The sequence below is a fragment of the Bufo bufo genome, chromosome 1 (genome assembly GCF_905171765.1).
Source record: "Bufo bufo chromosome 1, aBufBuf1.1, whole genome shotgun sequence".
Taxonomy (NCBI): domain Eukaryota; kingdom Metazoa; phylum Chordata; class Amphibia; order Anura; family Bufonidae; genus Bufo; species Bufo bufo.
In genome coordinates, this window is record NC_053389.1 from 514,557,045 (window position 1) to 514,573,921 (window position 16,877).

Genomic DNA, 16,877 nt, shown 5'->3' on the forward strand with positions numbered 1-16,877 from the left:
AACCCCTGTAATCACACAATGTTCAGAATTTAGACAAACAACTTGGAGCTCATAACAAATGCAAATTCACCCCTTAATGACTGGGCCATTTTTCACCTACAGGCCCCAAAAATTAAGCATTCAGCGTACAGAAAAGAACAAGTAAGTATGTGGCTGACGGTAGATTACATGGTCATTGGATATCAATTTTACAGCAGGCTAGTGGACTACAGGCTCCAAAAATTATGCATTCAGCGTATAGAAAAGATCAAGTAAGTAAGTAGCTGGAGGTAGATTACACGGTCATTGGATATCAATTTTACAGCAGGCCAGTGTACTACAGGCCCCAAAAATGATACATTCACCGTACAGAAAAGAACAAATGATTATGTGGCTGGAGGTCTATTAGACGGTCAATGGATATCAATTTTACTGAAGGCCAATACAAATATAAGTCAAATACATATGTTTAAAAGAACTAAAAATATAAAATTTGATCAAAAACATGGCTAACAAAATCCCCCCTCTTGAAAAAAAGCCTAATGATAATAGCTGAAAAACATGTTGAATTCCTCCGAGGCCCAAAACATTAGGCATTCACCGGACAGAAAAGGCTTTATATGCCGCTGTATTTACCAAAGACAAGGACCATTATTTGTTCTGGGTGGTGGCGGATATTTGTGGGCTGTCATGAGGAAATTCAATTACAAGTGGTCGACTCGTCACATGTGTTGAATTCCTCGAGATCCATGCCTCCTTCATTTTTTGAAATGTGAGGTAGTCCACACTGTCGTGAGCTAGGCGAGTGCGCTTATGGATCACGATCCCCCCTGCTGCGCTGAACGTCCTTTCGGACAGGACACTGGATGAGTGGAAGCCAAGAGTTCCATGGCAAATTGTGCCAGCTCTGGCCACAGATCAAGACTGCAAACACATCGGCCTTTAACCCGAGTGGAGACCTGTTGGTCTTGGCGTTCCCTGAGGCTGGATTCGGAAGGAAGTTGTTGATGGGTTGGCTGCAAGAATGATCTCATATCCAAAGTGACCAACACATCTTCAAACCGCTCTCTTCTTGCATGCGCTGTTGGATTGGTACCCGCAACTGTTTCTCTGTGAGTGGAAATTCCTCTGCCAGCGCCCACAAAAGCAGAATGCAGCATTTCTCGAAGCAAGGCCTGGAAGTGTTGCATTCTGACAGGCCTCTGTGATGCTGATAACATGTCCTCTATTTTGTGTTTGTACCGGGGGTCTAAGTACGTTGCCACCCAGTACTGGTCCTTGACCTTTATGCATTTTAGGTGGGCGTCCCTCTTCAAACACTGGAGCATAAAGGCCCCCATTTGCACTAAACTGAATGCGGTGAAGTGGCCTGGCTTCTGCTCATCGTCCAGGATAATGTCGTCCTCGGTCTCCTCCCCCAGCCAAGGACAACACCAGGTCTGGTGCGTCCTTTGACATAATCACACTCACCTTCTGCAACTTCCCACTTAAGCTCTGGCCTGGTGCACCTGCCCGACCCTTACCACCCCTGTGGAGTGGCCTGCCTCTTCCTCTGCCTGTCACAAAATCCCCTATAGAAGAGCAGTATTTGTGGAAGAAGGTACGTATATGACACCCCAGCCTCAATCAGATTTTTTGGAGGGCAACTGGTTATCACACCAGTAGAAATTATAGTGTTTGTCAATCTGTGTAGCTGCGGTGACTCAGCAAAACCGCAAACAAATGCTGCACTACCCAAATGCACTATATAGAAAGTATATTATTGGTATATAACACCCCTGCCTCGATCACTTTTTGGGGTGCAACTGGTATATCACACCAGTAGAAATTATTTGTTCCAAAAGCATTTGTCACTCTGTAGCTGCAGTAATGCACTACCCAAATGCACTATATAGAAAGCATATTATTGGTATATAACACCCCTGCTTTAATCACTTTTTTGGGGGGCAACTGTTATATCACACCAGTTTAAATTTTTTGTTCAAATAGCGTTTGTCACTTTGTGTACCTGCGGTAACGCAGCAAAACCGCAAACAAATGCTGCCCTACCCAAATGCACTATATAGAAAGTATATTATTGGTATATAACACCTTTGCTTCATTCAGTTGTTTTGGGGGACAACTGGTATATCACACCAGTTGAAATTATTTGTTCCAATAGCAATTATCACTCTTTGTAGCTGCGATAACGAAGCAAAAGCGCAAACAAATACTGCACTATGCAAATGCACTATATAGAAAGTATATTAATGGTATATCACACCCCTTCCTTAATCACATTTTCTGTGGGACAACTGGTATACAGTATCACGCCAGAAGAAATTATTTGTTCCAATAGCGTTTGTCACTCTGTGTAGCTGCGGTAATGCATCAAAACCGCAAGCAAATGCTGCACTACCCAAATGCACTATATAGAAAGTATATTATTGGTATAAAACACCCCTGCCTCAATCATTTTTTTGGGGGGGGCAACTGGTATATCACACCATTTAAAATGTTTTGTTCCAATAGCGTTTGTTACTCTGTGTAGTTGTGTTAACGCAGCAAAACCGCTAACAAATGCTGCACTACCCAAATATATAAAGTATATTATTGGTATTACACACCCCTGCTTAAATCAGTATTTCGGGGGGGCAACAGGTATAATACACCAGTTGAAATTATTTGTTCCAATAGCGTTTGTCACTCTGTGTATCTGTGGAAATGCAGCAAAACCTCAAACAAATGCTGCATTACCCAAATGCACTATATAGAAAGTATATTATTGGAATATAACACCCCTCCCTCAATCACTTTTTTTGGGGGGGCAACTAGTATATCACACCAGTAGAAATTATTTGTTCCAATAGCGTTTGTCACTCTGTGTAGCTGCGGTAACGCATCATAACCGCAAACAAATGCTGCACTACCAAATGCACTATATAGAAGGTATATTATTGGTATATAACACCCCTGCCTCAATCACTTTTTTGGGGGGCAACTGGTATAACACACCAGTAGAAATTATTTGTTCCAATAGCGTTTGTGACTCTGTGTAGCTCCCGTAACGCATTAAAACCGCAAACAAATGCTGCACTACCCAAATGCACTATATAGAAAGTATATTATTGGTATATAACACCCCTGCCTCAATCACTTTTTTGGGGGGGGCAACTGGTATATCACACCAGTAGAAATTATTTGTTCCAATAGCGTTTGTCACCCAATAGCGCATATTATAAATATATCACACCCCTCAGTAAGTCACACCTATCAATAGCACACCTATACCAGTCCTTAAAAGAACTTTTGTGGCTCTATTAGCTAGCATTTGGTGTCCCTAACAGTCTGTCCCTGCTCCCCACAGCAACCGCTACCTACACTGGCAAAAGACTGAATATAAAATGTACACCTGCATTGCATACGTGACAGTGAAATTGACATAGTTGATTTGTCTGTTAGTTCGGTGGGTGAAATATACCCAATTTTTGTGTGAGGTACACCTGCATTGCATACGTGACAGGGAAATTAATATAGTTATTCTGTCTGTTAGTTCGGTGGGTGACCTCAAAGAATGAGGAGAGCATCAAATAAGGGACCTAGCCCTGGTTGTGGTGCTGCTGGTGTTGGTGGAGCTCCTGTTGCAGGGAGAAGACGTGGGCTATCTGTGCCAGCTACAAGCCCAAATGACACACCTATCTCAGGTGCACGTAGACGACAAAAACTTCGGATTTATTTTGTAGGCCTGAATACCAGTGTACGAATGGTGAGGCCAAAACAAGTAGAGGTGGTAGTAGATTGAGTGTCTGACAGTTCCTCCAGTTCCTTCACATTGTCTTCCACCTGATCCCCTACTGAAAACGCAGAGTTGGCACCTACAGCCCATGGGAATCTGTCTTTCACCTCACCCCCTTGAAAATCAGCCAAGCAGTCTGAGCCACAAGTTATGCAGCAGTCTCTTATGCTTTTTGATGACTCTGCTGGCGCAGTTTCCGTGGCCCATCCACCAAGTCCTGCCCCAGAAGTGGAAGAGATTGAGTGCACCGATGCTCAACCACTTATGTTTTAGGATTTGGACATGGCAGGACCACCGCAGCATGTCTTTGATGATGACGAAACACAGGTACCAAATGCTGCAGCTTTCTGCAGTGTGCGGTTCGGAGGAAGAGGTGGTGGTCACACAGCACCAGTCGCACAGCAAAAGAGAGAGCAGGGTGCAAAAGCAGAGTGGCTGTCCCGTAGCCCATATGCCTTCTACTAACCACTACACCCAGGGACTGAGCACACCAAAGCCAGATGCAAGGAGTTTCCTGGCATGGCAGTTCTTCAGAAAATGTCCGGAAGCGAGGCATAAATGTTCTGAACCTCAGCACCACCTGCTTGACCAGGCATCTAAATGCAAAGCAAGAGCTGCAGTGGAGTAAACACCTCAAAAAACACAAAAGATCTCAGCCTCCTCCTGCTCCCTGTTCTGCTGCAGTCTGGGCCTCTTCCTCCCCCTCTGTAGTGACAGGGGTACTTGCCACCCAGCAAACAGAGGATGTGGCAGCAATTCCACCACCTCTGTCACCATCACCTCCACACTGTCCCATGGTAGCGTTTAGCTGTCCATCTCTCAAACACTGGAGAGGAAGAGGAAGTACCCCCCTACACACCCATGATCCTTGGCCCTGAATGCCAGCATTTCAAAATTCCTTGCCTTTGAGATGCTGTCATTCCGTCTGGTGGAGACGGAGACTTTTAAAAACCATATGGGTGTGGCTGTCCCACAGTACGTGGTTCCCAGTCGCCACTACTTTTCCAGGCGAGCCATCCCTGCCCTGCACAACCAAGTGGCGGACAAAATTAGGTGTGCACTGTGCAATGCCATCTGTGGCAAGCTCCACATAACCACCGATACATGGACCAGTATGCACGGGTAGGGACGTTATATCTCCTTAATTGCACACTGGGTAAATGCAGTGGCGGCAGGGCCTAAGGCAGATAGCTGTTTGGCTCATGTCCTTCCACCACCGAGGATTGCAGGACGTTTCCCTTTGCCTCCTGTTGACTCCTCCTCCTACTCCACTTCCTCCTCTACCACAACCTCATCCAGTCAGCGTAACACCTTCACCACAAACTTCAGCACAGCCAGGGGGAAATGACAGCAGGCAGTTTTGAAACTCATCTGTTTGGGGGAAAAAACCAACACTGCGCAGGAGCTATGGATGGGCATGGAACAACAGACCGATGAGTGGTTGGTGCCACTGAGCCTCAAGCCTGGCCTGGTGGTGTGCGATAACGGGCAAAATCTCGTAGCAGCTCTGGGCCTAGCTAGTTTGACGCACATCCCTTGCCTGGCGCATTGTCACGGCTGAGGATGGGGAAAACCCTCAGCCGTGCAGTGCCAAAGATAAGAGTAGCTGCTAGGCCAGGACGACAGGATCAGGGAGCAGGTCACCTCCTAATACATCCCAAATTCTGACCCTGACTCCTAACCGTATGAGCCCACCCTGATGGTAGGAGGGCTCATACACCGGAACCTAAGATCCCTACTAGCCCTCAGGGTGGCCCTGGACTAGGAGCAGGATAAGACGACCTGTTCCTCCTAGGCACGGACGAACAGGAAATGTGAACATATAAAGCATATGGCAATGGCAGGTAAGTGAAACTAGTACCACACCTACCTGCCACAGACACACAGCTTGGAACCCATGCACAAGTGCTGCTGTCCACAACAACATAGACGGACACAGCACACACCACACATCACACAGGAAACCCAGGACCATAAGCTGCAATAAACATAAAGACACCACAAGACATAGCATAACATCAGAAAATCTATGCCTAGACATTACTTATGACCACAAGGGTGGCCCTCACTGGATAGATGTTAAATAAACCAGGAGGATGACTCCAGCATAAACCATGGCTGGAGTACCCCTCAGACTTCTGGCTTCCAGCAGGAGCTAAATAGGACAAGTAGCCACACCCACACACACACACACACACACACACACAAGGAAAGGAGTTAACCCTTCCAACACCAAAGAAGGAAAGTGTCACTTAAAGGGAAATGCTCACACAACTAAATCCCGTGCATACCAAACACAGACAGTGAACACATTCAACCACATGTTGCCAAAGGCAACCGCATGCTATGACAGCGAGCAGCCTAGCCACCAGCTCCGGCTGCTACACTGCCAACCACACCATGTTGCCAGCGGCAACCACACACGAGGCAACACACACAGAGCCCTCACCTGTGATCGACAACAAAAAGGAAACCGCTGACAACAGCACGCGACCAAAGAGTAACGACCATGACCATGGTCGTGACATGCATGTGCTGAATTAGGTGGTGCAGATGTTCCTGAAAAATTACCCCGATATGTCAGAGCTGCTGTAGAAATTGTGGGCGGTCTCTGCGCGCTTTCAGCATTCTCATCCTGCTGCTGCTCGCTTGTCTGAGTTGCAGCGTAACTTCGGCCTTCTAGCTCACCGCCTCATATGCAACATACCCACAAGCTGTAACTCCACCTTGCACATGCTGGAAAGACTATGTGAGCTGCAGAAGGCGATAGTGGAGTTTTAGCTGCAGCACGCACTGGTGAGTCTCTCTGCGGAACAGCACCACTTCACCACCAAAGAGTGGGCCTCCATGCGGGATGTATGTGGCGTGTTGCGCTTTTTCTAGTACTCCACCAACATGGCCAGTGCCAATGATGCCGTCCTCAGGGTTAATATCCCACTTCTATTTCTCCTTGAAAAAGCACTTTGGGTGATAATGGAATAGGATGTGGCACAGGAGGAAGAGGGATCATTTCCACAGTTATCAGGCCAAACATTCAAAAGTGGCTCAGAGGGTGGGTTCCTGCACCAACAGAGGCCAGGTACACAACTGTCCAGCCACGGCACAGTTCTGGAAGATGTGGAGGAAGAGGATGATGATGAGGAGGAACTGTGTTCACAGCAGGGTGGCACCCAAAGCAGCTCATGGGCATCACTGGAGCGTGGCTGGGGGAGAGAGTACACAGATAATACACCTTCCACAGAGGACACCTTATCATTGCCTCTGGGCAACCTGGCACACATGAGCGACTACATGCTGCAGTGCCTGCACAACGACCGCAGAGTTGCCCACATTCTAACCAGTACTTATTACTGGGTGGCCATCCTGCTGGATCCCCTCTACAAGGACAACGTGCCATTTTTAATTCTGTCACTGAAGTGTGATAGGGAGACGCACGAGTACAAGCGCACGATGGTAGACACGCTGCTGATGGGATTACCACCTGACAGCGGGGGCTCAGTGGAAACACAAGGCGAAGGCAAAGGAGGAGAAAGAAGTCGCCAATGAAGCTGGGGCACCGCCAGCACCTCAGAAGGCAGGGTTAGCATAGCCGAAATGTGGAAAAGCTTTGTCAGCACGCCACAACAACCAGCACCACCAGCTGATATGAAACGTCTTAGCAGGAGGCAGCATTTCAGCAACATTGTGGAACAGTATGTGTGCACACGCCTACACGTACTGACTAATGGGTCTACCCCATTCAACTTCTGGGTCTCCAAATTGGGCACATGGCCTGAGCTTGCCCTTTACACTTTTGAGGTGCTGGCCTTCCCTGCAGCCAGTGTATTGCCCGATCGTGTGTTTAGCACGGCAGGGGGGTGATCACAGACAAGCGCAGCTGCCTGTCCACAGCCAATGTGGACAAGCTCACGTTCATTAAAATGAACCAGGCATGGATCCCACAGGACTTGTCCGTAACTTGTGCAGAGTAGACAAGTATACCGGATGCACATAGCCATTTTTATGATGATGATGATGTATAGTCTTGTGTACGCGCAGTCTTACCCTTAGGGCCTTGATGCTCTTAGCTGGCTGATTCAACAAGGGAGGAAAAAGAAGAAGAAATTACACTTTACCATGGGCCGCTAAGGCCTAGAGGATAAGGCACCTATTCCAGAGACCAATTTTCTAGCACTTATCAAAATAGAGAATCAAGAAAAAGGGAGGGAAGGTAGAGGGATCTCAAGGTTCAGAGGGTTCGGGCGAGATATAGAGAATGTGAAGAGAACAGAATTAATAAACGTGAGGAAAAAGTATCTTTAAAAAAAGGAGGGACATTACCAACCGTAAATTTATAGACTAAGATTTAGAAAAAAAAACAAAATTATATGAACCAAAAATAAGTGTTATATAGGAAGATTAAACGCCTGTTTGAAAAGTAAGGTTTTCAGTGCACGTCTGAATGAGAGAAGACTGGGAATCATTTTCAGGACCAGAGGTAGGTGGTTCCAAAATCTGGCCCCTTGAGCCGAAAAGGATCTACCTCCACGTCTGATCTTATTAACTTGCGGGATGTTAAAATTCGCAGAGTTACTAGACCTCAATGTCCTCAACGGGTGAATTTACGCCGCAGGTACAAGGGCCCCACACCATGGAATACCCTATGCATGAAGCATCCAATCTTGAACATCACCCGTTGTTGGACGGGGAGCTAGTGCAAGGCATTAAGAGAAGGAGTGATATGCTCTCGGTGGGCAACACCCATTAGTAGCCTTGCTGCCGCAATCTGCACAAGTTGAAGTCTATGCAAGTTCTTCTTAGAGTCCCATGTACAAGGCATTACAATAGTCCATCCGACTCGCTGCTCCGACCAAGGCTTTCCTGAGAGGGGATTCAATGTATTTTAAGATCCTCCTCAGAAGTTTCAGCTGGTAGTGGCAGGTACTAACCACCTGATTTATCTGAGGAGCCAGGGTTAATCTGGAGTCCAAGACCACTCCCAAGTCCCTGACCTGGATGGCTGTCTCAGGGACAGGTCCAAAAGACAATGGCCATTGGGGTGCTGAGGGTGTAATTTTCTGGTCACTGAATGTAATACATTGAGTTTTGGTGACATTAAGCTTTAGATAATTGGCACTCATCCAGTGATCGATCTCCAAGAGACATCCGGCCAGATCGACTTGATCAACTGTACCTTTGGCAAGCCTAAAGTACAGTTGTGTATCATCCGCATAAACATGAAACTGAAGATTGTGGCTCCTGATGATGTCGGCTAATGGTCTCAGATAGATGTTGAACAAGACTGGAGATAGTGCCGAGCCTTGTGGCACTCCACAGGACAGTGGGAGATCGGCTGAGTGAAATACCCCCAGCTTCACTCGTTGTACCCTGTCCTGGAGAAATGAGACCATCCATGCCAAGGCCTTTCCATCTAGTCCAGCTACCACTTTCAACCGGTTCAGTAACACTTGATGGTCAATAGCGTCAAAAGCGGATGATAGGTCCAGAAGGACTAGCACCATAGAATCATTCTGGTCTAATGCCATCAGTAGATTGTCCTGGACATTGACCAGAGCGGTCTCAGTACCGCTTCCGGGCCGGAATCCCGACTGGAAGTCTTCAAGAGCGTGATTAGCCTCCAGATATCCCTGTAGTTGTGCAACAACTTCCCTCTCGCCTATCTTTGCAGCGAACGGCAGTCCCAAAATCGGTCTGTTACTCAGATCGGTCACAGGTAGCGCCGGTTTCTTAGGCATGGGTGTTACCACTGAATGCTTCAGAATAGCCGGCACCTGACCGCTGGAAAAGGAACTATTTATAATGTCTCAAATGTATGGTGCCATTGCAACCGCGGCGGACTTCACCGTGGCTGCCGTGCATGGGTCTAGAGGCGAGGAGGAGGATCTAGAGGCGAGGAGGAGGATACTCCAGCGCACTTCTCCAGCGCATTCTTTTTTCTATTTTCCAATGTTTTGGGGTCTTCCCAAATGTATTACCAAATTTATAAAAAATAAATAAATTTAAAAAAAAATACAAAAATAGTGTTGGCTACCTCTTCCTCCTCCACCGCTGCTTCCACCTACACCATCACATCCACCGCCTCCTCAACATCCTACTCCACTTCGACCTCTGCCTCCTAGTTCAAGATTATTATTTTTTATTTTTTTCTATTCTGTTATTTTTAGTAATTTCCCTAGCCACATTTGTTTGCAGGGCAATTGTCCTGCTCTTACCCCCATTTTGCTTCCTTTTGCATCCCTCTAGCCATAACTATGTCTATTTTACAGACATTTTAGCACCCCAAAGTTCGGGTCCCCATTGACTTCAATGGGGTTTGGGTCCGAGGTCAAGTTTGGGTCCCGAACCCGAACTTTGAGCCGAAGTTCGGCCGAACCCAGCGAACCCGAACTTCCAGGTGTTTGCTCATCCCTATTTCCTACTCAATTGTATGTTATGTATGGGTAGGCATAAGGCAATCCTTCATATAAGATAGGGCCAGGGGCTATTCATAGTATTCAGTATATTGGGCATACTAGATGGGCCAAATGGTTCTTATCTGCCGACACATTCTATAGAAACATATATGTTTCTATAGAATGTGTCGGCAGATAAGAACCATTTGTCCCATCTAGTCTGCCCAATATACTGAATACTATGAATAGCCGCTGGCCCTATCTTATATGAAGGATGGCCTTATGCCTATCCCATGCATGCCTAAACTCCTTCACTGTATTTGCAGGTACCACTTCTGCAGGCTATTCCATGCATCCACTACTCTCTCAGTAAATTAATACTTCCTGATATTACTTTTAAACCTTTGCCCCTCTAATTTAAAAAATTCTATGTTTCTATGTTATGAATAGGGATTAGCAAACTTTGTGTTACAAGTTCGGCATACAAGGTTCGGGTTATTTAAGAATTATATTATGGATTCCGCTATCACGGACCATATAAGTTATGGTCCGTGGTAGCGGAATCCATAACAGAATTCTTAGATAACTCGTACCCGAATCTTGTACGCCGAACTTGAAACACAAAGTTCGCTCAACACTAGTTATGAAATTCTATATACTGTATGTTCATATACTATGTCTTAGAATGAAATGGGTTAAGTGAAAACATGCTCCCAGTTGTTTTTTAAATATAATACTAGAGAACACTTTTAAAGATTTATATTGCAATATTTTTGGAAAGTGTCTTGTTCAAATGAGGTTGTTTTTCCCTCCTGCACATTATTAATTTTTAAAATAAAATGCATGTTCAGGATTATATAAATTTAAATAGTTTCACACTTATTATGCAATGTATTCATGTCATTTCCATCTAGCATATTTAATATGTAGAATGTACCTTTATACAACTGCAGAAAATACAGACTTTGCAGCCCCCAGGCGTGAGATTTTTCAGATAAAAAAGAATCAATGTCATTACATCTCTCTCGAGCATCATAATTATTCGTCTTGCATACAATATTTATTTAAAACTTAGAATTAAACTTCAAGAGCTGGTCATTTGAAAGCTGGCAGTGAGTGAGCGGATCTCATCTCTGTGAAAAAGAGAATATTCCTTTTAAAAGTTAAGGAATAGATCAAAACGGCCTTTCCAGTAACTGACACTTTAGTCATACAGATGCTTTTTATGTGTCAGATTTATTAATAAAGGAAGTCCATGGGAACGCACAGAAGAAAATCTTAAGGATGTGACTGTCAGTTTTTTGATATGTCAGGTATAATTTTGTAACTCTGATTTCTAGATAGCAGTATACACATTGCATTGTACTGATGTTTGTGTACCTCTTTGTACTTCTCATTTATGATGACTGAGAAAGAAGATGAGGCGGAGATGTTTTGATACAAGATTGAAACTTGAAACTAACGTCCTTCAATTTGAACAGTATTCCTTTTTCATCTTTCTTTTCATGTTACCTTTTTAACTTTTGCTACTGATGTAAGAAAAAAAGTATTTGAAAAGATGCCAGGTGTTACTTCTTGTATAGGTGAAAGATCACATAAAAGGAGAATAAAATCCAGTTTTACAATGTCAAAGAAGTATAATTAAATAACAGATCAAATGTATATCAACAACAATGTTTGCTCTCCTAAGGCTATTGTGAAATAATTTAGGATTTCTCCTCTCTTCTTGGAACATTATCCATGTCACATTGTCACATCAACTTTGCAGGTGATGATTTGATTATTATATGACCTTTGTCAGCCAGAAATTCATTAACATTAGCTGCAGATTCAAGTGTCAGTTATGCTTGGTAAGCATGGTGCAGCACACATCAGTCTCTGCATGGGGGTTTCGATGCAAAAATGCAATGCAATAGAAAAATGTATTAGAAAAAAATTGAAATCTACAGAAAGATCAAAGGCTATTAGTTTTGCTTGTTTCACTATTATAGTGGAGAAATATTTGGCAATTAAGATTAATTAAATATACAATTAAATATAAAATTTAATATACACATAATGCTTACATTTTTAAAATAAATGCATAAAAAATTTAAATTAGGCAAGAATGTAAAAATCTTTGTATGATTAAAAAACAGAAAACAAATTACATATTCAACCTTTATAAAGCATTTGCATAAGAAATACAGGATAACTCAGTTGTACGTGTTTTATTGTGCTAGATCAGAGTTCATATATAAGTTATCACATATGAAATAAAGTTACAAAAATGGCAACTGCTTTTTTAAACTTATTAAATAGACTCTTTTGTGATGTCATTAGCTATATTACTTTGGCAAAATTATCTAAGCAATTTTTACCACTAAAGAAGGACATCTTTCATTTACATATACAAACGGAAAATGCAAATGTGATCGCACACTACATCCAGCACTCTGCCCTCCATGCTGGATGAGACATTGGTGTACATTTTGGCCAAAGCGTATTTAAGCCACTCACCGCGTCAAGGTCGTCTCATTTGAGTGGTCCCTAACTCTTGTTCCTACCTGTTTATGGGCCATGACAGCCACATAAAGTCCAGGGAATGCAGGTCAGCATGCAAGCCAAGTACACTCTGCTTTTAACCCCGTCCGGTGCCATTACAGCTTTCATCGGATCCAGGGATGCAAGTACCAACATGCATGCTGAGCCCACCATATACTTCTCCTGGAGCCAAATGGCTAATGGTAGGTTCTTTATAAGCAGACTCAGTTTTATACTGACTTTAAAACCAGCCTCCAGTCATTTATATGAAACCGCCATTTACAGTCATTTATATGAAACCCATCATGATATTTTACAGTGAGTAAAGTAAAAATAAAAACCTATATATGAAATGAAACACACTGGCAGACATTTATTAAATCAGGTTTCGGCATAAACTACCCTCATAAAATGTTGCTAATGATGATATGCAATGCTTTAGTTGTAAATTCTGTGACTTTTCTCATTGCTCACCATATTAAGGCTACTTTCACACTGGCGTTTTGGCTTTCCGTTTGTGATATCCGTTCAGGGCTCTTACAAGCGGTCCAAAACGGATCAGTTTTGCCCTATTGCATTCTGAATGGAAAAGGATCCGCTCAGAATGCATCAGTTTGCCTCCGTTCCGTCTCCATTCCGTTTTGGAGGCGGACACCAAAACGCTGCTTGCTAACGAAACTGAGCCAACAGATCCGTTCTGACACACAATGTAAGTCAATGGGGACGGATCCGTTTTCTATGACACAATCTGGCTCAATAGAAAACGGATCAGTCCTCCATTGACTTTTAATGGTGTTCAAGACGGATACATCTTGGCTATGTTAAAGATAATACAAACGGATCCATTCTGAACGGATGCAGATGGATTATCCGTCTGTGCAGATCCATGACGGGTGTGAAAGTAGCCTGAGGTGTAACCATTTAATTAATTTGGGGCAATTCATTTCAGTACACTCTAACCATCTCCTTTACTTACAGAAGCCAACAATTTCAGTAAATGTGGACCCCTTGTATGTAAAACAGTTGAAAAACCCTAGCTTATTTTTATTAAGTCAGGCTCCTTATAGGAAATCTGCTGCCAGGTTTGACCGAAGCAAAGCAGAAGAGACAGTTCATCAATATGGATAGGGTTGAGCGAACCCGAACTGTTAGTACCGAACTTTACGATTTTTTGACCCCGGACCCGAACATTTCAGTAAAAGTTCGGGTTCGAGTTCGGTGTTGGGTAATTTAATGGTGCGTGTTGAAAAGCTGCAGGGCAGCCAATCAACAAGCGTTTAACTCGTGTGCCCTTAGAAGCCATCACAGCCATGCCTACTAAAGGCAAGGTTGTGATTGGCCAGTGCAGCATGTGACCCAGCCTCTATATAAGCTGGAGTCACGTAGCGCCGCACGTCACATCAGCTCTTACTAGTGTAGGGAGAGGATGCTGCTGCTGTGAGGGAGAGATTAGGAAACAATTCTGGTGTTCTTTGTGTTAAATCTGCAAACTACAGCGATTATTTTTGTGGGTGCTATGCTACATTTTTGTACCCCTGAGCCCAGTGCCACAGAGAAATAAGCTTTAATCAGTCTGTTTGTTAGATGGGCGTCGGCGACCATTTTTGCAAGTGCAGTGCACTTGCAACTGCAGGTGTGCCAGGGACATTACTTTAATCCTGTTCTGGTAGCTCAGTGGGCAACATCTAGGCATTTTTTAAAGACACCTGCACTGAATATGTGCCAGGGGAAGGGAAAATAATATAGGTAATCCGTCTGTGACTTCAGGGCCTCAGGGGGGGACATATTCACAATTTTTTCTGTGAAGTACCCCTGTGCTGAATATCTGACAGGGAAAATCTATTCATTAAATCCATCTGTTAGATTGCAGCGTTCAAATTCCATTTTTTTGGCGGTCAAGTACCCCTGCGGCCTGCAGTGCATACCTGGCAGTGAAAATAATTCTATTACATTAGTCTGTCACATATTTATGTGACCTAAAGCGATTTTTTCGCTTTCTGACCCCTGCACTGCATATCTGACAGTCAAATAAAACCAGTAAATACTGCTGTTACATTGTCGGTTGACAAATTCCCATTTTTTGTGCTAGAAAGAAAAGTTTTTGGCCTGCGCTGCATTTCTGGCAGTCCAATAAAACAAGTAAATACTGTTGTTACATTGCTGTTTGACAAATTCACATTTTTTCTGCTAAAAAGTATATTTACGGCCTGCACATCATTTTTGGCAGTCCAATAAAATCATTAAATACTGCTATTACATTGTCGGTTGACAAATTCAAATTTGTTCTGCTAAATAGTACATTTGCGGCCTGCACATCATTTCTGACAGTCCAATAAAACCAGTAAATACTGCTGGTACATTGTTGGTTGAAAAAAATCACCCTTTTTCTGCTAGATAGTTCATTTGCAGCCTGCGCTGCATTTCTGACAGTCCAATAAAACCGTTAAATACTGCTGTTACATTGTCGGTTGACAAATTCCCATTTTTGTACTAGAAAGTACATTTGGCGGCCTGCGCTGCATTGCTGACAGTCAAATAAAACCAGTAAATACAGCTGTTAGATTGTGGGTGGGGGGGGGGGGGGGGCATTTCCACGGTTATCAGGCCATTCACAAATGGCTTGGAGGGTATGTTCCAGCACTGCATACCTGACAGTGAAGTAATTTTATAACATTCGTCTGTTACATTGTTGGGTGAAATAAACCCATTTCTTGCACTCTCTGCACTGCATAACTGACAGGGAACTTAATTCATTAAAATTGGCAGTTACATTGTTGCCTGACAAAAAGCCTTTTTTGGCTGTGATGCCAAAGGTAGGCGCCAACAACACGTTTTTTGTTTTTGTTTTATGAATTGGGGTAGACCCCAAAACATTGTAAAATATAAAAAAGAAAACAAAGAGTAAGTGTGCTGGAGTATAACAATGTTTGGGTGAGGCCAGTATACATGTCTATTCTGCACAAGGTACGGACACGTCCTGTGGGATCAATGCCTGGTTCTTTTTAATGAACGTGAGCTTGTCCACGTTGGCTATGGACAGACGGCTGCGCTTGTCTGTGATAACGCCCCCAGCCGTGCTAAACACACGTTCAGACAATACACTGGCAGCAGGGCAGGCAAGCACCTTCAAGGCGTAAAGGGCAAGTTCAGGCCATGTGCCCAATTTGGAGACCCAGAAGTTGAATAGGGCAGACCCAGTGGCTTAGCTAGAAATGACTGGACCCCACAGCAAATTTTTGAATGGGGCCCCACTCCCCCAGTAATTTTTTTGCAACCCCTTCCTTTCGTGCCACCTAAATTTTTGTGGCTACTAAAGATTGCTCTCAGACCAGGCCCGGCAGCTGTTCCATCCGTTTTCTACACTGTCTATACTGCCACTATATGTAATTTCATTGTGCAATACTGTTGAGCGGGCCCTGACAAAGTCATTTAGTCCTCCTCCTCCTGGATGAACCCCTTCTGGGTCAGGGGCCCAAAGCAGCAGCTTCCCCTGCTTCCCCAGTAGCTACGTCCCTGGGCAGACCCATCAGTCAGTACGTGTAGGCGTGTGCACACATACTGTTTCACCATGTTGCTGAAATGCTGCCTCCTGCTAAGACGTTCCATATCAGCTGGTGGTGCTGGTTGTTGTGGCGTGCTGACACAGCTTTTCCACATTTCGGCCATGCTAACCCTGCCTTCTGAGGTGTTGGCGGTGACCCAGCTGCATTGGTAACTTCTTCCTTCTCCTCCTCTGCCTTCGCCTTGTGCTTCCACTGAGCCCCCAGTGTCAGGTGTGAATGCCATCAGCAGCGCGTCTACCAGCGTTCGCTTCTTCAGATCACGCTCCAGTGACGGAATTAAGGACGGCACGTTGTCCTTGTAATGTTGATCCAGCAGGGTGGCCACCCACTAATCAGCACTGGTTAGAATGTGGGCAACTCAGCGGTTGTTGCGCAGGCACTGCAGCATGTAGTCGCTCATGTGTGCCAGGTTGCCCAGAGGCAACGACAAGCTTTCCTCTGTGGGAGGTGTATCGTCTGTGTCCTCTGTATCCCCCCAGCCACGCTCCAGTGATGCCCATGAGCTGCTTTGGGTGCCACCCTGCTGTGAACACGGTTCCTCCGCCTCTTCCTCCTCCAGAACTGTGCCCTGGCTGGACAATTGTGTACCTGGCCTATGTTGGTGCAGGAACCCACTCTCTGAGCCACTTGTATATGACTGGCCTT